The following is a 26,851-nucleotide window of genomic DNA, read 5'->3' as shown; positions in this document are numbered from 1 at the left end:
GCTGAGAAGGTCAGAAAATAGACTCAGGAAACATTTTTTTTTTTTTTTTTTGTCTTTAATTATCTTAATTACATGAGTAATTAAAAAGAAAAAAACACTACAGAAGCACATAGAGTAAAAAGCTTATAATCCCTTTTCCAGAGATCAGCCACTGTGTATCTTTTCAGATTTTTTCTGTACTTTGACACAACAGAATGTGAAGCAGCATTTCCTTCTGCATTCTTGACTGAGGACAGTCGTGTGGTACTGCACAGCCCTTATTATTTATACAGTGTGATGAAGTTAGGGGGCACATTGGCCCCAACTATCTCCAGCCTGCCAAAGACCTAGAATCTCAGGTGGAGAGAATTTCTTTGGAGACATTATCAGTGAGCCCATTTCCTTCCCTGAACCTTCCCACTGGAAGGGGGAAGGGGCGATCCTGGCACTTTGTGCCCAGAGGTTGTGGAAAGTACTTGGGAAAGTCTCTGGACTGATGGCAGTCCTGCCAGAGGTGTGACCAGGGTGAGGGCTCCCCAAGAGGGACTTGGCCAGAGGGATTCCTGGAGAGTTTGGGAGCCAGCAGAGGAGAGGTAGGCCCAGGTCAGGGTCAATACTCCTGGAGGAAGGTGGAAGTAGGGGTGGAGAGGGGGGGTTTCAGTCCACCTGGAGGGCCCTGGCCCTGGACTGGGCCTGTCCTTGGGGACCCTTTGTCCAAGTCTAAGCCAGGTGGTGGGCCAGGCAGGGAGGTGCCCACACTTTCCCCCATGAGCCTCTGGGCCTCCATTAGCCAGGGAGTAAAGATACTTTCTTGTGGAAAGGACTCTACCTTCCAGTCGACTGGAACTGGAAGTGCTTGATGCCAAAAATAGATGGTCTATTCATCTATTTCAGAAAGCCTGGAAAAGCTCTGGATGAGATGTGTGGAGGTGGCAGGAAGAGGTCCACAGAGTGAGTTTAGTAAGAGTGTGAGGAAGGATGCCGTAGGTTTCTGCTTTTACTCTGAGGAGTCCAGCTTGGTTTATAACTGGTTATATTTACACAGACACACATACATGTTGGGGTGCACATTTTTTGCAAAAATGAAATACTATGTTTGCATACTTTCCTGCAGATCCTTAAACTTCATAACCTCTTTTATAAATACTTCCATGTCAGTAAATAGATCTACTTCATTTCTTTTAACCACTCCTTAGTATTCTAAATAATTCAGTTAACCATTCCCATACCAAGGAATATTTATGGTATGTTTAAATTTTAATACAAATCTGGCTGTGGGGAACATATTTGCTCATATATCTATGTGTGCTTCTGAATATTTCTATAGAATAAATTTCCAGAAGTGGAATTGCTATGCTACATTTAATATTTTGATAAAAACTGCCAAATGGCTGTCCAAAAAATGTATATCATTTTTTAACTCCTATCAGGAGCATATGGGAGTACCATTTCTCACAGTCTACCAATGGTGAATAGTATCTAAAATTTCTAATAGTCTTGTTACATTTGGTTAGTGGAGTTGGCCATTTTTTATACACTTACTGGCTATTCCCTATCATGTGAATACTTTTACATATTCTTTGCCCACTTTTCAATGGAATTGTTTGCATTTTCCGTATTGCTTTATAAGAGCTCTTTATAAATCAGGAATATATATTCCCTTTCTCATAGATATTGTATATATTTCCTCCTCACCTGACTCATGTCATTCAACTTTATCAAAAGCTTTCACAGTGTAGAAAAGGTTTGGAGGAGATGAAATAGAAAGTCACCTGCTTTTAAGATTAAAAAAAAAGATGGGGTTGTGTGATTCACATACACCCAAACAAATAATGTTCAACTTTATCAAATAAGAAAAAAAAAGATCCAGGAATTATATTGTTACAACTGTACTAGATTGCTTTTGTTTCCCCCCTTTCTAAATAATTGAAATCTAATTCACATATCCCACCAGAGTCCAGGACATTTTCATCATCTCCCAGAAGAAAGTACATTAGTAGTCTTCTTTAAACATTTGGTGGAATTCACCAGTAAAGCCTGAGCCTGGGATTTTCCTTGTGGAAGGTTTCAAAATTCCCAGTTGTCTCTTTAGTTGTAATAGGTCAAGTCTGAATTTCTCCTTGAGTCAGTTTTGGTAGTTTGTGTCTTTCTCGGATTGTGTCCATCTGGGTTATCTAGTTTGTTGGCATACAGTTGTTCATAGTACTTCCTTATAGTCATTTTTATTTCTGTAAGGTCAGTAGTGATGGTCCCTTTTTCATTCTTGATTTTAGTAAGTTGAGTCTTTTTTCCTTTTTTCTTGGTCAGTCTAGCTAAAGGTTTGTCCATTTTGTTGATCTTTTCAAAAGAACCAACTTTTGCTTTTGTTGATTTTCTGTATTGTTTTTCTCTTCTCAATTTCATTAATTTCTTCTCTCATCTTTATTATATTTTTTCCTCTTGCTTTCAGTTTAGTTTGCTCCTTTTAAATTTCTTAAGGTGGGTTATTAGGCTATTGATTGAGATCTTTCTTCTTTTTACATATAGGCATTTACAACTGTAAATTTCCTTTTAAGCACTGCTTTAGCTGTATTCCATAAGTTTTTGTTTTTATTAATCTCAAAGTATTTTCTAATGTCTCATGATTTTTTTCTTTAACCTATTGTTGCTTAGGAGTATGTTATTTAATTTATTCTAGACATTGTGAATTTCCCAAATTTCCTTCAGTTATTAATTTTTAATTCTTTTGTGGTTGGAGAACATACTTTGTATGATTTTAATCTTTTAAAATATATTGAGACTTGTTTTATGGCCTCAAAAATCTCCTATCTTGGAGAGTGTTGCATGTGCCCATGAGAAGAATGTGCTTGCTATTGTTACTGAGTGAGTGTTCTGATCTGTTAGATCTAGTTGGTTTATCATGTATTCAAGTCTTCTGTTTCCTTGTTGATACTATGTCTAGTTGTTCCATAATTATTGAAATGGGACATTGAAGACTCCAACTATCACTGCCTAATCGTCTATTTCTTCCTTCAATTCTGTCAGTTTTGTGTATTTTGGAGCTCTGTTATTAGGTGCATATATGTATATAATTGTTAAATCTTGATTAATTGACCCTATTATCGTAGGGTCAAATTTCCCACATTGTCTCTAGTAATTTTGTCTTGGAGTCTGTTTTGTCTGATACTAGTATAGCTACCCCATCTCTGTTTTAGTTATTGTTTGCATCGTATATCTTTTTCCATCCTTTCACTTTCAGCTTATTTGTGTCTTTGAATTTATTTATTTATTTTTAAATATTTTATTTATTTGACAGAGAGATAGTGTGAGCAGGAACACAAGCAAGGGGAGTGGGAGAGGGAGAAGCAGGCTTCCCACGGAGCAGGGAGCCCGACGCGGGGCTCAGTCCCAGGACCCTGGGATCATGACCTGAGCAGAAGGCAGATGCTTAACAACTGAGCCACCCAGGCGCCCCTGTGTCTTTGAATTTAAAGTGTGTCTCTTATAGACAGCATATATTTAGATCATTTAAAAATCCATCCTGTCAGTCTCTTTTATTTGAAGTATTTAACCCATTTTCATTTAATGTAAACATTTGCCTTTAATTGTTTTTAACAAATACCTCAGTGGAGGGAAAAGAGCTTTTCATACTGAGGGAGCTCTGACTCAGGTCAGATTAGGGTTTTCCAGGGAACCACCAGAGAGATAGAATGATAGTTCTCTGGGAATGGAGCTTTGAAGAAGTTCCAGCTTGGTTCTTCCCCCTCTAGTGGCTGCCAGACTGCTGATTTACAGAGTAATTGTGAAGCTGTTGGCTTTCAAGGCTACCATGGAGTTAAGAGAGCAGGGAGTTGGAAGCAAGTTAGTTTGTAGCAAGTTAAAATGCTACAAAGCTCACTTCCTACCAAGATTCAGCCATGTCTCTTGATTAATGCTCCATGGAGTGCTGCAAGCCTTTGGTTACTTTCCAGAATTGTGACAAAGTTGATTCTAATATTTTCCCCAGTTTTCTCCTTGCTTTTCTGGAGAGATTTTTTTGGAGGTCCTTATTCCACCATTTTTACTGATATCACCTGCTTACGGTTTTATTATTAAAAGTATTTTGAGGGGTGCCTGGATGGTTCAGTTGGTTAAGTGTTTGCCTTCGGTTCAGGTCATAATCCCCAGAGCCTTGGGATCAAGCGAGCCTTGCATCCCTCTGCCATTCCCCCTGCTTGTGCTCTCTCTTTCTCAAATAAATAAATAAATAAAATCTTTAAAAAAAATAAATAGGGGCTCCTGGGTGGCTTAGTCGGTTAAGCATCTGCCTTCAGCTCGGGTCATGATCCCAGGGTCCTGGGATCGAGCCCCACATCGGGCTCCCTGTTCCGCGGGAAGCCTGTGTCTCCCTCTCCCACTTCCCCTGCTTGTGTTCCCTCTCTCGCTGTGTCTCTCTCTGTCAAATAAATAAATAAATAAATAAATAAATAAATAAATAAATCTTTTAAAAAAAGATAAAAAATTAAAAAATAAATAAAAGTATTTTGAATCACATTGATCATCATATTTGATTAGCTAAGAGGACTGTTTTGTCACTAATTCACTGTGTCCCGGGGCAAGTTACAGTGTAGAACCTCTCAGCTTCAGTTCCATTGCTTGAAAAATGGTTAGTTGTCAAGTGAAGACTGCAGTGTTTACCACCTCTGAAATTCTAAGCTTCTAAAGGCCATATCTTCATCTGCATTTTCAGTTCTTCCTGATGCAGCTTTACTGAGTTAACTTTTTTTTTTACCTCTTATCACACTCTGTCAATCATATTTTTGTAATAATTATTTTATTCTGAACTGTAAATATTCTTCCAGTAGCATCACTATGGCTTTTGGCTTTTATTCTTGCTGAGAAATTTAAAATGCAGCTGCTGTGTGTTTTAGCATAATAAAAAAATGCAGTTTTTCTTCCCACCAACATTGTAGGTTAGCAGCTCCTTCCTGTGAAGGTGAAGGAGAGGCCTTTAACTCAGCCCTGGTGTGCAGGGGGTGATGTCCTAGTCTGGAGGTAAGACGCCATGTTCCCTGAGCCCTTTCTTGCAGTTGCTAGAGAACTCAGTCACTGAATTCATTGTCCAGCCGCGGATTTCAGTCACCGTCTTGACAGAATTGTCTCCATGAAGTGCAGCCCCTGTTCTTGGGCTTCAGCTTCCTTCCCATGGTCCTGCGGTACAGATGCCTAATGGACATGGACCCCTTCCCCACACTCTCTGCCTGTCTGTGCCAGGCGCCCTCTCACTCCCCTTCTTGTGAGGTGAAGCCAACCCTTTGTTCTCTTGTTTCTGGGATTTGAGGTCAGGGCACCACTCTCTGGAAAGCCCAGGTTCACCTTCCCATTTTTCAGGTGCCTACAGGTGAGGGGGCTCAGAGCATCATCCCTGCTTTTCTCTCTCCACTGAGTGGGGCTGGCTGGCAGGGATGAGGCCGAGGGATGTCCTGGTGGTGTGGCCGGGCGAGCTGGCTGTCAGTCATTGTGGGAGAGGGTGGCCTTCCAGTCAACCCTCCCCACCCCATCTTACACCCCTTTTCACCTCCTTCCAGCCCCTGCACATTTCTTTGCTTAGGGCCGGCACATGAGGTTGTGATGGGTCCGTGGCTCCACGTGGCCACCGCCATGTCCTGTCCAGTCTCCACTCCTAGCTCTGTGAGCTCTGCGGGCCCCTGAGTCGTCTGGCCTGTGCAGGGAATTTGCTACTGATCCCCGCTCGCCCTCCTCAGTGCCGCTCAGTCCCTGGCAGGCAGCGGCAGGCGGGGCTTTGCTGCCGGACACCAGCTTCTAACCCACGGGGCCCCTCACGCCCTCTGCTGGCCGGGGTCTCCAGGTGATTCCTGCCCCCATGTGGGTCCGCCACCCGTCCCTCCCTCCCCACGCAGGCCGCTCCCCAGCCACAGAGCATCTCCTGTGGGCGGCACGAGTTAGGGACAGGACAGCCAGAGCAGGCCTTGTGTGGAGGTGGTGTGGGTGGGCGCCCATGTGCTGCATTCTGAGAGATGCCAAAAATAACAGTGAGCAATGATCCCTCCCATTAGCTCCATCCTTCCTTTATGCATTACATCACCTCATTCTGTCCTCCACAGCAGCCTGTGTGACAGGTTTGGTGAGAAGTGGGAAACTGAGGCCAGGCTGGAAAGTGACAGCCAGGACTCCAGTGCAGACCCAGCTTTTCCCCTCTATTTCTTTGTGGGTTTTTAAAGTTTTTTTTTTTTTTTTTTTTTTTTTTAAGATTTTATTTATTTATTTGACAGAGAGAGAGAGAGATCGCGAGACCAGGAACACAAGCAGGGGGAGTGGGAGAGGGAGAAGCAGACTCCCCGCGGAGCAGGGAGCCTGATGCGGGGCTCGATCCCAGGACCCTGGGACCATGACCTGAGCCGAAGGCAGACGCTTAACGACTGAGCCACCCAGGCGCCCCAAGGGTTTTTAAAGTTTTTATGTAAATTCCAGTTAGTTAGCACGCAGTGTAATATTAGTTTCAGGTGTACAATATAGTGATTTGCCACTTCCATTCATCACCCGGTGCTCATCATGACAAGTGCTCCCCTCTATCTCAACGGAGAATTTTATCACTTCTGGTTCTTTGTGCAAGTTGCACTTTGCGTTAGCCTTGTACAAACGCATTCTCCCCAAGGTCGTATGGGGCCACTGGGAGAAAGGTGTGATCACTTCTGCCCCAGGCGGGGCCCCCAAGGTGCAGGTCTCAGGCCACCAGCGTAGGCACCTGAGAAACAGCTTGGTTTTCCTACAATTCAGTTTCTTTTTTTTTTTTAAAGATTTTATTTATTTATTTGAGAAAGAGAGAATGAGAGACAGAGAGCACAAGAGGGAAAAGGGTCAGAGGGAGAAGCAGACTCCTTGCTGAGCAGGGAGCCCGATGTGGGACTCGATCCCGGGACTCCAGGATCATGACCTGAGCTGAAGGCAGTCACTTAACTAACTGAGCCACCCAGGCGCCCTACAACTCAGTTTCTTTTGTGCTTTGAGCTCCCAGAGGTGCGTGGCCACCAATCTTAATCTCAGCCAGTGTGGTGTTTCTTCTAGCCCTCAGCGCCCAGTGAGTAGCACCTGTGTTCTGGGAGGTGGCCTGTGGTGCTTGGTATCTGGATGGGAGAAATGCTGCTGGTGCTTGGTGCCCTGACCATCAAGACCTCTGTCCTCCCTCTTCTGTGCCAGTCACTGCGGGTTGGCATTGAGGCCTCCCTCGTCATAGTCCCTTTGAGTTCGGTGACCTGCCTTACCCTAGGCCACCCCTGAGGCGTGGGAGTTCTTCTCCTGCCCTGCTCCTCCAGGGGCTCAAGACGCTCCTGGACACAGGAAGCCTCGCTTTCCTAAACACCCCTCGTGGCTCTTTCCACCCAAGAATCTTGTTGCCACTGCCTGTGTCCACCTGAGTTTGTGTCACTGTAAGGCCTTTGCCCTTCATCCTTTGCCAGGCTGTTTTCCACCAGAGGGAAGAGGTGAGGCCCTCACGACACCATGGGCACAGGTGGGGAATGGCACAGAGCTTAGAGTTCGCTTATTCTGCTGGCCACTGGGCTGTTTGGTGGTGACTCTTGACACAGAGGGATCACGCTTTTGCCCCTTTGCAAATCTACAACGAATCCGGTCTTCATTCACTGATACCTGCTTTATCCTGTGTCCCAGCCTGTCCTGGGTGCTGCTGTCCTGAAAGTATACCAAACCACCTTGTCCTACAGATCTCAAAGTAGAGCCAAACAACGCATGTCTGTGCCTTCAGAGGGTTCAGATAGTTTGACACCACTCACCCAGCCCCTGTTTGCGCAGAAAACTAGTTGGGACTCTTTCTTTTGTACATAAGGCTTGCAAAAGGCTTGTCTGGCATTTAAAAAACCAGAGAGACAGACTTTGTGGCTCATGTAAGTGGAACATCATGGATAGCTGGCTTTAGGAATAGCTGGATCCAGGACTCTAAAGAGAGTGTCTGGGTGCATTTGCTTTTCTCTCTTCCTGTCTTGGTGCTGCTTTCCTCTCTAGACTCACATCCTCCCAGACCCAACAGAAAAGAAATATTTTCAACAGTTCCATAAACGCCCTGCCTCTCTTAGGCCTGAAATAAGTCGTGTGCCTGTCCCTGCAGCAGCCACTTTTGCCAGGGGCTCAGCTACATTGACCTGGGCCATCGCTGTAGCTCCTGGATGGGGCCACACCGTGGACTGAAAGGCAGACCTTGGCAGGTTCTTACTAAGTCCGTGAGCGCACATGGTTTCCACCCCTGCTGCGCCCTCCCTGTTCAGTGGTGCCCAGGAATGAGGAGTTGCTGCCTCTGCCAACCATTTGAAGTAGCATGCAGCCTGAACGGTCTTCACCTTCCCCTGCTGCACGGGTTTCTGTTCCTAAGAGGCTGCAGTCCTCACTTTTCCTTTGTTCGAACTTCAGTGACTTAAAGGAAAACCCTTTGTTAGTGGAGTCTGTAGCATTGGATGCAGAGCCATGTGCTCCCCACTCCACCCTCAGTTTGTGCTTTAGATGCATCACCCCTACTGTTCCCTGGCCCTCCCCTGGGGCCTGGAAAGCATTCTGTCCCTTCCTCTGGAAGTCCAGTTTTCCAGCCCTTCTGAGTGAAGCCTAGCCACAAGTAGGGCATAGATCTTTCTGGGCTACCCTAAGCCTGTATTGTAAGAGGCATCTCAGAAGGGGGCTGGATCAGTGTGAAGAGCCCTCTTCCCCCAACCAGTGATGCTGTGTGCCCAGCTCCCACCGCGAGGTCACAGACCAGGATACACTGGAGGCCACAAACACTTCCTTGTCTGGATGGCCGCAGGCACCAGGCTTGCGACAGCTCCTTGTCCTTGTGGGCGAGCACCGTGTCCTCACACGTGGGTCGTGTGACTCACCTGCAGGTTCACCTAATGATATGAGGGCCACACTCACAGCTCTTGACGCACCTGCAGAATAGTGGTTCTCTACCCTGGCTACATTTGAAGTCACTAAGAAAATACTGACACCTGGGTCCCATGGCCAAAAATTGGGCTGGGGCATGACCTGAGTATCAGGAGTTTTAAAACCTTCCCAGGTGATTCTGACGTGCAACCAGGGTCGGGAACAACTGCTCTAAAGCAGTGGTTCTCAAACTTTGGCATGCAGAGGAATCACCTGGGGGGTCTTGTTGCGGTGGGGATTCTGAGCCCATAGGTCTGGGCAGAGCCCGAGAGTCTGCACCACTCACCAGCTCCCCGGCGATGCTGAGGCTGCTGGTCCCCAGGGGCAGTCGGTAGGGACAGGTGGGTCCTCCCTTGCATGGCAGTGGGGGTGTCAGATTTGGCCACAAGGTTAGCTGATACAGCTCCCAGAGAGAGCTCTGGGGGGGGGCTCCCCAGCACCTCTGTCCTCCCTCGGAGCCCAGTGTGACTATCAGGCATTCAGGGTCGCTTCCTGCTGCAACGCCCTAGTCCATGGGGAGAAACTAGAAATAGCAGTCCAGTGGTCTGTGGGCTCACGGGGGGGGGCGGGGGGTGACCTGAGCCACCCAGGTGCCCCGAAAACACATTTTCTACATCGAGTTCTCAAAGTACTGCTTGTTTGTGATCCAGAAATGGAAGTTCAGTGGTAATGCCGCCCTCCCGTCTGGGAGACCTCAGGACTCTGCCCCGTGCTGTGGTCCTGCTTCTTTTGCCCACTGTCACCTGGTGACTCTTCCCTTGATTAATGACTCAGAGTTGCCTGGCACGGACCAGACACTCGTAGTACTCGATTCAGCCAACATTTAAAGAGTAAACGTATATGAGGTATTTACAGCAATTCTTGGCACATGGTGAGCTGCCATCATCATCAGGCTTTGGCTCACTAGAAGGTGGAATTTGAGAAATCCCCAAGGTTCTCACGTGTTCACGAGGTCTTGCCAGGTCAGCACACCTGCCTTTCTGTGGTCACTTTCCTGTGCATCAGCCAAGTAAAGAATGCACGCCATTCTCCCTTCATGACTCAAGTACTGTGCTTAGTCCTGTGTCTGCAAATGACCCTGGCCAATAGGAGGAGTACATGGTTTATATGTTGCACTGTGTTCATTACTGTGCATTTATTAAGCACCTGCTGCACACTTGGCACCTTGGGATATACAGAAATAACCAGATTTATTGGCATTGTCCTCAAAGAATTCACAGTCTAATTGAGGAAGCCAGCTATGACCCATGAGACTGCAAAAATCATTAATTGCTAAATGTTGTGGGGCATTTATGTACTATACCCAGGTCCCATGGAAATATTTCAGAAAATGGGGATTTTGCTGCTTTTTAAAGGTCTTCAAAATACAGAGAGGCTGGAATAATTTGGAATATTAGATATCTTCACGTAACCAGCCAAATGTAAGTTCATATTGCTCCATGTCCTTACTCTCCAAGCTTGATGTCCCTAGATTACAGCATAGGAAGATATTTATGTCAAGCCCAGACAGCCCCCACATCTGAATCACACAGGAGCACTTTGTCAGAGAATCTTACAAAATGGCTGAAATAAAATCAACTATTTGAGAATATTTTTTTTTCTTAGACACTCCAAAGAAAGTTAACAAAGTGAAAGACCTTCTTTTTTTTTTTTTTTTTTAAAGATTTTATTTATTTATTTGACAGAGAGAGACACAGCGAGAGAGGGAACACAAGCAGGGGGAGTGGGAGAGGGAGAAGCAGGCTTCCCGCCGAGCGGGGAGCCCGATGTGGGACTCGATCCCAGGACCCTGGGATCATGACCCGAGCCGAAGGCAGACGCTTAACGACTGAGCCACCCAGGCGCCCCAGTGAAAGACCTTCTTAAAAGTGTTTATGGGTTTGTTACTTAACGCATGCTGCCCTTGGATTTTAGGTGCATCAGTGGTGAGCCTCACGCATTGAGAACACATTTACGAAACACCTACTGTGTGTAGGTATGAAGGCTACAGAGGTGAAAAGAGCTTGTCTCTGCCCTTAAGAAGCACAAGGTCCAGGAGCAAAGATGTGTAAGAAAGAATGTGGTGACCGGCCAGGGGCTCCCAGGAAGGATGCAGGGTGCCCGACAAGCACAAAGATTTCCCAGGGCCTGGGGTGGTGGTGGAAATTGCTGACAAGTGTGGGAGGTGAAGAGCAGGAATTCCTTGCAGGTGTGCCGAGTCTTGGGCGTGGCTGCCTGTGGCTTCCTGGGGGAGCAGGGGGGAGGTAAGGGGGATGGGCCAGACGGGAGGGCGGCATTACCACTGAACTTCCATTTCTGGATCACAAACAAGCAGTACTTTGAGAACTCGGTGTAGAAAATGTATTTTCGGGGCACCTGGGTGGCTCAGTCGGTTAAGCGTCTGCCTTCGCCTCAGGTCGTGATCTCAGGGTCCTGGGATGGAGTCCTGCATCGGGCTCCCTGCTCAACAGAGAGTCTGCTTCTCCCTCTGCCTCTCCCCCCTGCCACTCGTGCACTCTCTCTTTCTCTGACAAATAAATAAAATCTTTTTTCTAAAAAAAGAAAGAAAAGAAAATGTATTTTCACTATGCATTGTCCTCAGCTCAAACGGGTTTTATATGTTGGCCGACGCACACATCTTCACAGAAAAAGAAATTTGTGCCAATTTTACAGACCTTTATTTTTCAGAAGTAACTAAATGGTCCCTTCGAGATCACATATGAGTCCAAACCACTGCTATCATAATGAAGACTGAGGCCCAGAGCGGGAAATGATTCCCTCCAAGTCATTCAGCCGGTTAGTAGCTAGTTAGTGGTCGAGCCAAGACTAGAAGCGTCCTAGAGATGCATCACCATTTCTGCCGGTGGTGTGGCCGCCCCAAGCAACCGGCAGTAGCTCCCCGGAGTGGTGTGTGGGAGCCCTTCTGAGAGTGATGCTGTGTTTGATTATTGACGTGTGCCAAGAGCAAGCCATGGGAGAGCGGCCACGGGTGTAGCCTGGGTTGCCGTACCACCTTCTCTCTCCTTGTGATGATAAAAACGAAGTAGTTCGAAAAAGCAGAAGCTGTGGTTCGTGGTCACTTTAAGAATGAAGCTTCCAAGACATTCATGTAAGTTGGTAACCACGTACTGGGCTCTGGCACAGCCCTCGGTGCTGGGGACACAAAGCCGCATCCCACGCAGCCTGGCCCTTACTAAACTCAGTCTCAGGGCCAGCGCCGTGTTCAGTAGGGAACGTCAGCAGCTTGTAACAGAATGGGAAAACTGTGAAAAGTAATTGAACAGGTTTCTGCTCTGCGGTGCATTTGTGCTGGTCGTCTAAATCAACTATTTTCTAAGTTAACTTAAAAACAAAGTGAATACCGTTTCAACAGCTAAGCTAGCAACGTGATTTTAGACCTATAAAGGCATTAAAATAAGATTACCTATATCCTTACACAATTCAAAAGAAATAAAGGCAAACAAGTGCAGACCCAGAATTTGTTTTCAGTAATTTTACACTCTCCTCAAATCTTCGCATCTAACCCCAAACCTCAATGTTCTCCAACTCGGAGAGCTCACTGGAGCATTCTGGCTTTTGCTTTCAAAAACAGGAAGCTAGTTTGGGGCTGAACCTGGGATCAAGCTGGCTGATGGAAGATCTGAGAGAGAACTGACCCAGAGGCAAGTGAACAGACCAGCAGGCCACATTTGTGTGGTGACAAAAGGTGTCATGCATGCCCATGAGGGCAAATCCTTGACAGCTGCAGCCACTGTGTGACCAGATCTCCAAAGTGCAAGCCTACCACGGGCAAATGTGTCATTTCCTTGGCTGCCTGGTTCCTGTTATCTTTATTTTTTAATTTTTTTTTTATAAATGGGGATACTTGCACCTCTTTACTTCCATCAGCACAGCCGAAGCCCATTCTCTTAATCTGTTACAGTGTGTCGTTTCCAGCAATTCCTGATGCCCCCCGTTGAATCATCTATGTGTGTTATTTCTTAGGCCGCAGGGACCTGCACAAATGGGATAACAGCACACTCTTCTGGGCTCGCTCTTTTCTTTCCTGTGCTGTCCCTCTTGGCTGGGGCCTTCCCCTCTGCCCTCTGTCAGAGATAGCAGGGACCTTCCTCAGCAGAGCGGAGGGACTTTTCTTTGCATCCCTGGGAGTTGGGAGGATGGGCCGGGACATGCCGCGGGTGACCAGCTGCATGTGGCCCAAGGCGGAGTGAGTTCTGCCTGCAGCCTGTGCAGGATGCCTCCTGATTCTCAGCTAGGGTCCTGTCCTTGGGTGTCATTTTGCGGTTTCCACAGAGTTGTGTTCAGGTGGAAGGAACGGTGAAAAAACGTTCAGTGTGGCAGCATGATCCACAGCTACTCTTTCTGGGGTGGTGGTGGTGGTTTTTAGTTTTTGGTTTTGGTTTTGGTTAAAATCCGTGTAATTCATGATGGCTGTTGGGTTCTTTATAATGTCACTTTGGGATAGGAAGCAAGTAGCAGACACAGACGTCACACTTACCACTTTGTACTGAACAACACCTAGCAAGGGGAGATTTTAGTTACCTGACTCATTTCTGACCCTTGTAAATAGCTACTCTAAGTAATTTAAATGCTCCATGGAGCTTTGGGGCCGTTAATTGTTTGGTTTGACCGCCTTTGTGGCTGAAAAGAATTTATTGATAGTGAACCCATCTTTTCTCTTCGTGTTTTAAACAGTCCGAATGTTCAAAATAGTACTTGAGGAAAACCACACTGTGATATCTTTAAAATCCCAAGGGGGACTTTGTGCGAGCTGCTCTAGAGGCACGGGGAGGCCGAGTGGCCTCTGTCCCAGGGGGTCTTCCCCAGTCGGCTTCCTGGCAGGCCCTCAGGGCCCCCCGTTCTGCATCGCTGTTCCAGGGCAGTTCAGGGGGGCCAGAGCACAGTGGGAGGGGCCTGCCAGAGGGACGGGAGATGCAGCGGAACCAGAAGGGAAGCTGCATCCTGTGACAGAAGCTCGCTGTGGGCCAGCCCGCGTGGACGTGCCTGGCAGCCTTGGCTGAGAGGCTTGCCTTCCTTGCTGTGCGGGGCTCTGTAGGCTCCACAGTGGTGCTTTTCCCTCCAGCTCGGACACAGAAACGATGTGGAGACACGGGGAACAAGTGTGAAAGTACCTTGGAAATGGCAGGAACAGCCTCTCACAAATGAGCTCCTGGTTCTAGCAGATGAGATCCCGCCGTGTGCCCGGCCCTGGGCAGGAACTTGCACTCTGGAGCTGCCCCAGCTCTAGCCCCTCCTCGGGCTGCCAGGTCAGGAGACCCAGACTCAGGGAGGGAAGGCTCTGAGTCCCGGTCTCCTTACAGCCCCTGCCTTGTCTTCCAAAGAAACTATTGGAGCTTCTCCTAATTATGAACAAAATACAGGTTCAATCAGAAAAATTGCAAAACCTAGAAGAGCACAAAAGGAAAGCTTAAAATATATACGATTACGTGACCCAGAAATAACTGCAGGTCACATCTCTTTGTGGTCCTGCCTGTATTTCTCTTATGCATCCAGAGGCTTTAAAAAATAATGGGTTTTACCGCACGCACTATTTTATAACACGGTGCTCGTCCAAGGAGAGTCCGTGGACCGCATCACTGGTATCACCCAGGGACTTGGTAGAAATACAAGACTCTCAGGCCCCACCGCAGACTGACTCAAGCCACATCTGTGCTGGGAGGCCTGCAGAGGGCGGGCCTGCAGAGCCACCGGTGGAAGCACGGCTCTCGGCCACTCTTAGCATAGAGAATGTGCCCATTCTCCTGTGTCAATCAATATTTTCATGTAACGCGATTTTGGAGGACTACCTAGCATTCCCTCATATGGCAGTGTCCCAACACCATAACCAGTCTCCTGCTGATGAGCTTTTGGAACGTTCCTGGGGTGCTGCTGTGCCCTGTTCCAGGGTACTTGATGATCTCCTGAGGGCAGGTTCCCAGAAGTGCAGTTACTGGGTCAGAAAAGATGTTGAGGGCTGTTGATGCATGCTGCCAGATTGTCAGCCCAGAGAGGAGATAGCTTGACCATCACTCCAGCTCTTGGCCTGCACTTCTTAGGAGGCAGCTACTCTCATGGGAAAGAGCTCACACTTGGGTGAGGTACAGGCTTTGATTGGAGGGTCAGATTTTCTACTTCCTGGCTCAGTGATCTTGGATTGGTTGCTTAACTTCTCTGATCCTGTTTTCTCACCTGCAAAAAGGAGATGAGATGTGCTGTTTAATTCAGAGAAGTTTGTGAGCATTCAATGAGAGAAGGCACAAGCCATCTGGGATCTGGGACCTGCTTTATTTTCTTCCCTCTGAATAAAATGAGCGCAGGGCCCTGACACAAAGCCCTTTGATGTCCTTGCATAAAAGATTTTCTGTTGGGGGTTTATAGACTCCATTATAATAGCAAAGCACCAGGGGTGTTATTGGCCTTTTGGTTTGGTTCTCCCATGTCCCAAGGGATGTATGGCTTGGGCACTGCAATGAAGGGCAAAGAAAGCATCAAAGAAAGGAAATTCCTGAATATTTTTCTTGAAATTGAGCAGAGGTTTAAGATGTCCAAACTGTGCCATGGAGCGCACACTGGGAGGTGGTGCAGAGGTGTGCCTGTGTGAGTGGCCTGGCCCGGAGTGCATCTTCCTCTCCTGCTCCTCAGTGTGCCTCTCGGTCCCAGGGACATCCAGCACTGTGACCCCAAGATGGGGCAGGCCGTAGCAGGTGGTGCTGGGGTGGGCTCAGAGCTCAGTGTGGCTGGCAGAAGCCGGCCTCGAGCAGGAGTGGGTTGCTGCTGTGGGTCTTACTGGGTTTGACCAGCTCATGCCTCTGGGGGAATGCTGCTAGCTGGGACCTCCAAGACATCAGCCCTGAGGCCATCCCTGGCCCTTCAGTAGTTCACTCTACCACATGGTCCCCTCAGCTGCCTACAGGGTACAGGGGACCCTGTCAGCCTGTTGTCCCTCTTCCGCGAGAAGGCTAAACCCTTAGCAGCTGACTCCTGCCAGCATCGAGGCAGAAGGCCTTCATCCTCTAAAGCACACAAAGGTGAGTATATATAAAAACCTTCAAAGCTCTTGGTGATTGTTTCCCAAGTTCTCTAAACTCACTGCTTTCTTTTGTCACCATCACATAAATGGCTCATGCTTTATTGTTTAAATTGTGAACTGTCTGACTAGAACTTTGTATAGATGCATTTTGGAATTCTTAGAACCATCTTCAGAACCATCTCCCCCACCCCCTGCTGCCTGCTTGCTCCTTGGTTTCAGTGATTATACAGAATCAACTTGTCATCTAGAGCTTTCTGCCAACCCTCCAGACGTTGCCTGGAAACTGCTGACTGTCCTGGTTACGCAGCCTTTAGACATTGGACAGACTTGAGGCAGGTGGCGTTGCGAAGCTGGGAGTCTATCACTCCTAAGTGGCTCAGCTGCAGATATCAGAGAGGACATCGCCAGGGAGGGTGGCGTTGTGCTGGGGGGAGGCCAGGGAGCCTCGCCAAGCAGGCTGCAACTGGCGCTTTCTCCAGTGGTGTGGTCTGTGCACCTGCCAGTGTGGTCTCTAGCAGGGCGTGCTGGGAATCCTGTCACTGTCACGGGGAGTGGGGTGAGCAGGTGCCCCACTAACACAAGCATTTGGAAGGTCCCAGGAAAACAGACCACAAAACCTATCATGGACCTGGGAGAACATGATGGGTCTTTAAGAACAAAGAACAAGAAAGCCAAAGCTAAGGAGCACGTGTTCGGTGGCAGAGATGAATGTGTCCCCAGCAGTGGCCCCTCGCTCTGCAGGTACACTTCAAGGAGGGCAGGCCATGCTGAGTGTTCCTGGGGCCAGAACAAGAGGGAGGCATAGGACTTGGCTGTGTTAGGCTCAGTCCGCTTGGGATTTTTTTCAGCATTGGATCTTATTTCTTCCTGGGATCAGCCCCTACCCAGATGGAAAAGGCAGCCTTATCCTGTCATTGCCCTCTGCCTGCTTCTGTGCGGAACCCAGTGAAACAAAGTCCAGGTTTGTTATTTTTCATCCTCAGCAATTTGGCAGCGACTCCACTTAGAGGGAGGCAGGTGCCGGCTCCGGACCAACTTCCTGCAGTGTCAGGCCGCCCCCAGCCCTGGCCTTCCGACGGGGAGTGAAGGAAGCAAGTGCGTGGGTTTCACCCCTGCCCAGGGGCTCGCAGGGCCTCAGGGGCGCTGCGGTTGGCAGAGGCCCCACTTCCTCGTGGCCGGGAGGTGCTGGTGGGACCAGGCCCAGTGAGGCTGCTTGGGGAGACAGGGAAGAAGGCTCTGGATCCGCACTCAGTGGTGTCCCAAGGGCCCTCAGCTACCGTGGGACGTGGGGGTTGGGACAGGGAAGGCCCCTCTCTTTTGCCTGCTGCTGGTTTCCAGCAGGACAAAAGTGCGGGAGGCTTACTGAGCATCCAGGCCAGAGCCCAGGTGGGCTTCAGAGGACGAGAGATGGGGGTGGGGGGGTGCCAAAACTGCCACCCCCTGGGGCAAAAGACTAGACCTGCAGCATCTATTGTCATGTTTTCTAGTATGCTTATGACCTTCATTGCAGACATGAATGTATCTCCTTGGATTGGGTGAACTCTGGGGCAAAATAATGATTTTCTTTGTTTGCGTGCATATATTGAGGGGGGGAGCAGGGAGCAGAAGTGGGGGTGGGGGAATGAAAGGCAGGGAGAGGGGGAAGAGGACCGGGAAAACAAAGCGTTTTACTCTTCCTGTGCCACGCCTGAAACTGGGGTCCACATGGCCCAGTCTGTACACTTGGGGGGGTGGGAAGATAGCAGAGGCCAGAGTGAAAGACCATTAGAATGATTCCCATCCTCCAGGGCCCAGCACCGGGGGGCTTGTCCGCAGCGGACAGCCTGGGCTGTGGGGGCTGCCGTCCGCAGCCGACCGCATCCTCTGACGCTGTGTGGCTCTCAGGGCATTGCGTCCTGTCACAGAGGTACCGGGGAAGCTTTGCTCAGGATAACCGAGTCGTATGTCTTGTTCACCGGATGGAGATTGCCCAGTATGGCAGCCTTGGTCAGCCCAGGTGATTGTCCTGTCTGCACCTCACTTGGGCTGGTTGGACGGTCCTGGGATGTAGATGGTGCCCCTTCAGCAGCACCCATCTTGGCAATGTGGAGGATGCTCGGGGACTTGGGGGCAGATGGTCCACCCCGCTGAGCCTCACTCTCTTCATTTGTTACAAAGGGTCAGTAACCAGCAATTTAGGATTCCTTGTGAACCCAGGCTTCTGTGCTGTGTAAAGCCCTGTGCGTGGACGTCCCCCTCATTATTGTTCTTGTTTCATAAAAACCTTTTTACTGATAATTATTCAACCTCAGTGTCTGAGTCTCCCTGTTTTTGAGTGGGCCAGAATGAGGGCTGGTGTTATGTCTCCTTATTAATAGCCCTTGGAGCATGACTTCCTACCAAAAACAAAAAAAAATCTCAGCTCTGCATCTGCCATGCTGCAGAAATGCCAATCACATATGTAACATCCTAGATAAATTAAGCTGTAAGAACTTTCTTCGTGTCGTTATTTTTGGTATACGTGCATTTAAAAAGGGAGTTTTATTGGGGCGCCTGGGTGGCTCAGTCGGTTAAGTGTCTGACGTTGGCTCCGGTCATGATCTCAGGGTCCTGGGATCGAGTCCCATGTTGTGCTCCATGCTCAGCAAGGAGTCTGCTTCTCCCTCTCTGCTGCCCCTTCCCCCGCTCATGAGCACATGTGCACACGCACATAACGCTCCCTCTCTCTCTTGTTCTGTCTCTCTCAAATAAATAAAATCCTTTTTAGACATGGGGACTTTATTATCTCAGTAAACTGATGACGTTGAACGTGACCCAGCCCTGAGAAAGCTTCCCTGTGCCCTGGGTTCCAGTGTCCCATTTGTCAGATGTGTGTGCCGCTGTTCTGCACAAGGTGCACCTCTCCCTCCAAGATGGAAAGCTTCTAAGTTACACAGCATCTCAGCATTAGAGTGAATTTATGTTCTGTTTTCCCAAGAACTGTGCAAATACAATATCTACATTAAGGTTGCAAAGCTTGAAGTTCTTATGCTTAACCTATTTTTGAAATAATAGTTTTGTAGATGTCTCTAATAGCATTTTTTTCACTTTAATAACCCAAGAATGTCTAAACTAGTGTTCTTCAAATCTCATATGCAAACATTCACTTCTGGATGTGTCATGCACCACAGTCTGAGACCTAAGTTTTATTGAGGAATGTTCGTAGAGGCTTAGGCTTCGTGTGTGAACACAGGTTCACGTGTGCACATCTCCATATATACACTGCACCGTATGCATTCCCAGCTAAGTAGCTTATCGGTTTGCCAACTTACGAGGATTCAGAATACCATAAAATCAACTGTTACGTAAATTTCAGAAAAATGGTGTAGGTTATCTAACATAAGATACTTGTTTACGTGCTTAAAAACTGTGCTGTTTGTCTTGTGGACGACCAAGTTTGTTTGAATGAAACTCGTCATTTCTTTGCAAAGAAACAGCTCAGTGAAATGTGGCCAGTGCCTCATTCTTTCAGCAATTCCTCGCTGTTCCTGCCCAGGCCATAGCCAAAGGGAAGCCTGAGGATGGGGACAAGGCATCTGGAGCAGGGACGTCCTCTGCATCCATGTTCCTTCGCTCCTGAAGGCCACTGAACTTCAGCTCTGCCTGGTTGTCCCTAAGTAATGTCTAAAGGAAGACCATGGACAAGCAGAGCTCAGGCTGAAGAAGTGTGACGTAGTTTAGCTAAGTGGAGTGCAAGGTGGCCTTGGGAATTGACTGGGTAGTTGATGCTGTCCGTTTTTATCAGAAGGTGATTCTTTTGTCTAGCAAGTGTTGTAAGTGCCTCTGGTTCATTTGTTCATTCATTCATTCATTCATTCTTTCATCCATTCATCCATTCAGTAAGGTTTATTGAGCACCTGTTGTATGGCAGTACCCTGCAGGTGCATGTTCCCTGTCCTCAAGGAGTTAGTCTTCAAGTTTTGATACGGGATGACTTGCTTCTGTAGGCCAAGACTAATTTTAGTGTTTCGTAAGATAAACAATTACAGGATCCTGGAAACTTCGAAACTGACCACCCGGTATGTTCCTTTACTCTCCCCTCTTGCTCCACTCAAAGCACCGTGACTCAGTATCTGCGTTCTCTGGTTTCAACCCTTTGCTCATAAGACTTCTTGGCTTTCTTTTCTCCCAAATGTCAAAGTGGATCTATCCCTTTCTCCCCCCTGTCCTTTCTGACAGGTAGACAGAGAAGGTTTTGTGCACACACATCTAGGTGTCAGAGAAATGGCTGTGGTGAGTCCAGCCTTGACACCCCTGTCACTTTGGGGTGGGTGCAGTGGTCAAGTCCTCTGCTCTGGAGGATAATAATATCTATCATGAATCACTGAACTGCCACAATTTTTGAAGAGAGATTTCTCACAGGAACTTTGCAAGCATTACACATTCCATTTGCCTCAGTAATGTGAAACTTATTTTTCTAAAAAAGGTACAGGCAGATCCTGGTGTGACTCACTAGAGAACAATAGTTAAGTCACAGTTTATTTTCGTCTTTTTCCCCAAGAAAAGGAAAAATTGATTAAATGTATAGGGAATGTAAGCAGGCTTAAATCTATAAAGCAGAACTGGATCAAAGAATCATGCAGCAACAGATAATGATTAAAACTGGCAAGTGCTGTGAACAGGAGGTGTGTTGTGGGAGGTCCTAGGTCATCCTGAAGGGGCACATCAGTCTTCTTGAGGAAAGAGAACTGAAGATAAGTAGGAGTGAATAAGAAAAAAGTAGGTGTGAGTGCAGGGAAGAGCATGTTCAAGCAGAGGGAACAGCATCTGCAAAGGCCCTGGGCTGGAAGGAAATGGAACATTGTGTGAAGAGAGAGCAGGGCCAGGGCACACATGTGTGCTATCTGTGCACAGGGCCTCTGGCTGAAATCCAGACTGCCTACCCCTCTTGTCCACACTCAGGTTTACCCACGTATATATTGCTCTCCATTCCTACCCACATCTCCAAGCTTCCATCTGAGATCATATCCTTCTTCCTTTAGTACTTGTTTTAGTGTGGGATTGCTGGAGACAAATTGTATCTTGTCTTCTGTTCCAAAAAGCTCTTTATCTCACCCTTTTTCTTTTTTCTGGTAACACTTTTTTTTTTTTTTTTTTATCCAGGAGCTTTGTTGACATATAATTTATGTACCATAAACTTCACCTGTTTAAAGTGCACTGTCAACAGGTTTTAGAGTATTTATAGAGTTTTGCAACTATGAACATAATCTAATTTTAGAACGTACTCATCTCACCCCAAAGAAACCTTGTGCCCAGTAGCAGTCACTTCCCACTTCACCTCTCTTCCCCCACACCCCCACTCCCCAGCCCTAGGCAAACACCAATCTACTTTCCATCTCTAGGGATTTGCCTATTCTGGATATTTCATAGAGGTTGTGGTTTTTTGTGTCGGCTTCTTTCACCCAGCATAGTGTTCAAGGTTGATCCATATTGTAGTATGAATCAGTACTTATTCCTTTTTATGGCTGAATAATATTCCATTATAGGTATATACCACATTTTTTATTTGTTCAATTGATGAACATTTGGGTTATTTCTACTTTTTGGTTATTATAAATAGCACTGCTGTGAACATTGGTGGACAAGTTTTTGTGTGCACTCTTTTTCATTTCTTTTGTTATAAAATACACACGACAGAAAATTTATCATCTTAACCATTTTTAAGGGTGCAGTTCAGTGGGATTTAGTACATTCGTATTGTCATGCAGCCATCCCCACTGTCCGTCTCCAGAATGCTTTTCCTCTTGCAAAACAGAAAGTCTCTTCCCCTTAAACAGTTACTCCCCATTACAGCACTCTCTAGCCCCTAGAAACCACCATTCCTATTTTCTGTCTGTATGATTTTGACTCTTCTGAGTAGTGGAATCATACAGCATTTGTCTTTTCATGATTGGCTTATTTCACTTAGCAAAATGTCTTCAGGGTTCATCCACGTTGTAGCTTATTTCAGAATTGCCTTCCTTTTAAGGATGACAAGGGAAAGCTTTCTTCTGTCATTTTGCTATTTTTTTCTGTATCTTACAGATTTTTTTATCACTAATTTCATGCATTACTGTCTTCTTTTGTGTTTAGTTGATTTTAAATGTCTCAGTTCCTTCTCCTTTCCCTTTGTACATATTCCGTAGCTATATTCTCTGTGGTTCCCATGGGAATAACACTTAACATCCTAAAGTTATAGCACTTTAATTTGGATTTATACCATCTTAACTTCAGTAGCACACAAAACCCCAGTCCCCTTACATGTCTATCTTCATTTGTTTCAGTTGTTGATGTCATAGAATAACGTCTTTATGCATTGTGTGTCCAAAAACATAAACTAATACTTTTTAAAAATACATCACTCTGTTATATAATGTAGAAAACAAAATGAAGAATTACAAACCAAAACTACAACACTACGAGCTCTTAGACTACTAATTGCTTTTTTAAAAACATATTAGTGTGGGGCACCTGGGTGGCTCAGTCGTTAAGTGTCTGCCTTCAGCTCAGGTCATGATCCCAGGGTCCTGGGATTGAGCCCAGCATTGGGCTCCCTGCTCCACGGAGAGTTTACTTCTCCCTTTCTCTCTCCCTCTGTCTCTCCCCCTGCTTGTGCACGCTCTCTCTCGCTCTCTCAAATAAAAAAATAAAATCTTAAAAACAAAACAAAACAGTAAGGCACCTGGCTGACTCAGTCAGTAGAGCATGCGACTTTTGATCTTGGGGTCGTGAGTTCGAGCCCCATATTGGGTGTGGAAGCCTACTTAAAAAGAATTAAAAAAAAAAAACAAAGAAGTAGATTAATTCTCTTCAAAAAATGAAAAAAATATATATTAGACTGGAGTTCATTCTTTCCGTCACTGTGGCTGCTGCCCTACGTATGCTCAGGCTTTGGAAGAGGCTTCCTCCGGTGTCCTCCATTGTGGCAAAAAGAAGGTCTGGTTGGATCTTAGTGAGACTGATGTAATTGCCAGTCCAACTCCCATCAGCAGATCCAGAAGCTGATCAAAGACGGGCTGATCATCTGGGAGCCTGTAACTAACTATCCATTCCTGGGCTCCATGGCAGAAAAACACTTTGGCCTCGCCAGAAGGGCTGGCATATGGGCATAGGGGAATGAAAGGCTACTGCCAGCACTCAGATGACCAAGAAAGTTCCCTGGATGAGGAGGATGAGAATTCTGTGCTGGCTGCTTAGAAGATCCTGTGAATCTAGGAAGATTGACCGCCACAGGTATCACAGCCTGTACCGGAAAGTGAAGGTAACATGTTGGAAAACAAGCAGATTCTCATGGAACACATCCATAAGTTGAAGTCAGACAAGGCTCACAAGAAGCTTCTGGCTGACCAGGCTGAGGCCCGCGGGTGTAAGACCAAGAAAGCATGTAAGTGCCTTGAAGAGTGGCTCCAGGCCAAGAAGGAGGAAATTATCGTGACTCTGTCCAAGGAGGAAGAGACCAAGAACTCAGACTCCCCCTCTTTTGTCTGTACATCGTGGCCTCAGCAATTACGTAGATCAGTCATTCAATAAAACAAACCTATATCTGCCAAAAAAAGGTATTAGTCTTCTAAATCATATAGAAAACAAAAAGTGGAGTTACAAACCCATGTGCCCATGTGTTTACCTTTACTAAGATATTTCTTCATATGGCTTCAAATTACTGTCTAGTGCCCTTTTGTTCAACCTGCAGGACACCCTTGAACAAATATTTCTTTCAGGACAGGTCTAGTGGTCATGAACTCAGGTTTTGTTTATCTGGAGATATCTTAATTTATCCTTCCCTTTTGAAGGGCAGTTTTGCCACATACAAGGTTCTTGGTTGACTTTTTTTCCTTTTACCACTTTGACTATATCAGCCCATTGCCTTCTGCCCTCTCTAGACTTTCTGAGAGAAATGTGCTTTATTGAGGATCTCTTGTATGTGATGACTTGCTTCTCTCTTGCTGCTTCCATGATTCTTTTTGTCTTTGGGCTTCAATAGTTTGATTATAATGTATCTCAGTGGGGTATTTTTGAGTTCATCCTGTTTGGAGTTCATTAACTTCTTGGATGTTTATATTCATGTCTTTCATCAAATTTGGGAACTTTGGAGTCGCTATTTCTTCAGGTATTCTCTCTGCTTCTTTCTCTCTCTTCTCCTCTGGGATTCCCACAATGCATAGGTTTGTCTACTTGGTGGTGTCCTTATGCTCTGTTCATTTTACTTCAGTCTTTTCTCTTTCTCTTCCCCGGACTCAATAATTTCCATTGACCTGTCTTCAAGTTTTCTGATTCTTTCTTCTGCCTACTGAAATCTGCCTTTGAATCCCACTAGTAACTCTTTCATTTCGGTTATTGTACTCTCAGCTCCAGAATTTATTTTTGTTTCTTTTTAGGTTTTCTCCTTTATTGATATTTCCATTTTGTTCGTACATTGCTTTATTGACTTTCTCCACATCTTTCTTTAGTTCTTTGAACATCTTTAAGACACTTGTTTTAAAATCTTTGTCCACAGATCTGCCTTGGGTCTTTTTTTAGGGATAGATTCAAAACTGGACATTTGAATCTAATAATATGGTAACTCTGGAAATCAGATTCTCTCCCTTCCTTAGGATTTGCTGGGACTTTTTTTTTTATTTTTATTTTTTCAATTGCTGTAGGCTGTCTCTGTACCAAGGATCAGCCATTAAATTAATTGATTTTCATATATTAAACCAACCCATATTCCTTGCATAAATCCCACTTTTATATTTGCTGGATTTGATTAGCTAGTATTGTCTCAGGAATTTGTGTGTATATTCATAAGTGATACCAGTCTGTAGTTTTCTTCTATTGTGATGTCTTTGTCTGGTTTGGCTTTCAGGATAATGCTGGCCTCATAGAATGAGTTGGGAGTTGTTACCTTCTTTTGTTTTTTGGAGAACAGTTTAGAAAGGGAAAGTTTGCTATTAATTCTTCTGTAAATGTTTGATAGAATGCAACAGTAAAGATATCTGGGCCTGGGCTTTTCTTTGTGGGAAATTTTAAGTGACTAATTCAGTCCTTTTTCTTATTATAAGTGTAGTCAGATTTTCTGTTTCTTATTGATTCAAATTCAGTGGTTTTGGTCTTTCTAGGAATTTGTCCATTTCATCTAAGTTACCTATTTTTTGGAATATAATTATTCATAATATCCCTTTATTACCGTTCTTATGTCTCTAAGATCTGTAGTGATGCTCTTTTATTTTTGGTTTTAGTAATTTGAATCTTCTCTCCTTTTATTAAGTTTAGCTGAAGGTCTATCAACCTCATTCATCTTTTTAAAGAATCAACTTTTGTTTCATTGATTTTCAAAATGTTTTCCTATTCTATATTTCATTAATTTTTGCTCCAATATTTATTATGTTCTTGCTTCTGTTTGCTTTCAGTTTAGTTTGCTCTTCTTTTTCTAGTTTCATATAGTGGAAAGTTATGATATTGGTTTAAGATCTTTTTATGTAGGTGTTTATAGGCATACATTCTTTTAGGCAGCGTTTAATTGCATCTCACATGTCTTGGTGTGTTGTGTTTTTGTTTTGATTCATCTCAAAGTATGTTATAGTATCTCTTGTTATTTCTTCTTTGATCTGATTGGTTATTTAGCAGTGCATTATGTAATTTCTGCATGTATGTAAATTTCCCCAAATACTTTATACTTTTGATTTCTAACTTACTTCCATTGTGGTTGAAGAATGTGCTTTATTTGAACTAATTCATTTCAAATTTATTGAGTCTTGTTTTATGGCCTACCATATGGTATCATGGGTAATGTTCTATATGCAGGTAAGGCAACTATGTATTTTGTTGTTGAATGGAGTGATAGGTATGTATATATATATGCACACACACACACTCATACATACATACATACATACATACATACATACATATACATACCTGCCAATCCCACAGCACCCTCCAGGCCATGTTCAGATCCCTGTGGTATTCTTTCTATTGTATAAATACAATATATATATATATTGTAATTGATTTATACACTTGCTTAATTCCTATCCATCATTGTTGAGTTTCTGCCTATTTGTTCTATCCATTTTTTTTTAAGATTTTATTTATTTATTTGACAGAGAGAGACACAGCGAGAGAGGGAACACAAGCAGGGGGAGTGGGAGAGGGAGAAGCAGGCTTCCTGCTGAGCAGGGAACCCGATGTGGGTCTTGAACCCAGGACCCTGGGATCATGACCTGAGCTGAAGGCAGACGCTTAACGACTGAGCCACCCAGGCGCCCCTATCCATTTTTGAAAGTGAGGTCTCCAGTTATTGAAGTTGCCACTATTATTATTGAATTGTCTCTCTCCATTTTATCAATTTTTGCTTCATGTACATTGAGGCTTTGGTTTTAGGTACATACCTGTTTATAACTGTTCTATCTTCCTGATGGGTTTACCAATTTATCATTATAGAAAGACTCTATTTGGGGCGCCTGGGTGGCTCAGTCGTTAAATGTCTGCCTTCGGCTCAGGTCATGATCCCTGGGTCCTGGGATCGAGCCCCGCATCGGGCTCCCTGCTCTGCGGGAAGCCTGCTTCTCCCTCTCCCACTCCCCCTGCTTGTGTTCCCTCTCTCACTGTGTCTCTCTCTGTCAAATAAATAAAATCTTAAAAAAAAAAAAAAAAAAAGAAAGACTCTATCTCTGGTAACAGTTTTCTCTTAAAGATCTGTTTTATTTCTGACATTAATACAGCCATTTCATTAGTTATTTAGGAGTGTATTATTTAATTTCCACATATTTGTGACTTTCCCAAATCTCCTTCTCTTATTTCTTTCTTTTTTTTTTTTTTTAAAGATTTTATTTATTTATTTGACAGAGAGAGAGAGACAGCGAGAGAGGGAACACAAGCAGGGGGAGTGGGAGAGGGAGAAGCAGGCTTCCCGCTGAGCAGGGAGCCGATGCGGGGCTCGATCCCAGGACCCTGGGATCGTGACCTGAGCCGAAGGCAGACGCT

At 45.7% G+C, this 26,851-nt stretch overlaps 1 protein-coding gene and 1 pseudogene across 5 annotated transcripts in view; both read left to right on the top strand.

Moving 5' to 3' along the window:
- The window catches only part of CRACDL (CRACD like), a 137,889-nt gene that overhangs the window by 43,072 nt on the left and 67,966 nt on the right, over nucleotides 1-26,851 (top strand). The gene's annotated exons all lie outside the window — the stretch shown is intronic.
- Nucleotides 22,694-24,979, top strand: LOC116627572 (annotated as a pseudogene).

This window comes from Phoca vitulina, unplaced genomic scaffold, assembly GCF_004348235.1.
Source record: "Phoca vitulina isolate PV1807 unplaced genomic scaffold, GSC_HSeal_1.0 scaffold98, whole genome shotgun sequence".
Taxonomy (NCBI): domain Eukaryota; kingdom Metazoa; phylum Chordata; class Mammalia; order Carnivora; family Phocidae; genus Phoca; species Phoca vitulina.
This window is presented reverse-complemented; position numbering and strand designations above follow the sequence as displayed.